Raw genomic sequence first — 265 nt, 5'->3', positions numbered from 1 at the left:
CCTATCCTCCTTGTTTCTAACACAGCCACTTCCCGAACCAAGAGCCCATGTTTCATGGTAGCAGAGATGCCCTGTCCCCACCTGTGTGACTGTGTGGAGTGTTGTAGAGTGTGTGCAGCCCAGCTCTGCTTGGCCCAAACTCACCTCTCAGTGGCAGGGTGAGAGTTGAGGGCACCGTGCATGCCCAACTCCCCTGTGGACCTCTTTCCCCAACAAGCCCTATCTCATATACACACAGTGGCTCTCTTAGAAATCCACGTGCACC

At 54.7% G+C, this 265-nt stretch overlaps 1 protein-coding gene across 6 annotated transcripts in view; it reads left to right on the top strand.

Moving 5' to 3' along the window:
- The window catches only part of LRRC8B (leucine-rich repeat containing 8 family member B), a 73,841-nt gene that overhangs the window by 72,134 nt on the left and 1,442 nt on the right, over positions 1 to 265 (top strand). The window lies entirely within an intron of this gene.

The sequence above is a fragment of the Myotis davidii genome, unplaced genomic scaffold (genome assembly GCF_000327345.1).
Source record: "Myotis davidii unplaced genomic scaffold, ASM32734v1 scaffold1146, whole genome shotgun sequence".
In the NCBI taxonomy this organism is placed as follows: domain Eukaryota; kingdom Metazoa; phylum Chordata; class Mammalia; order Chiroptera; family Vespertilionidae; genus Myotis; species Myotis davidii.
This window is presented reverse-complemented; position numbering and strand designations above follow the sequence as displayed.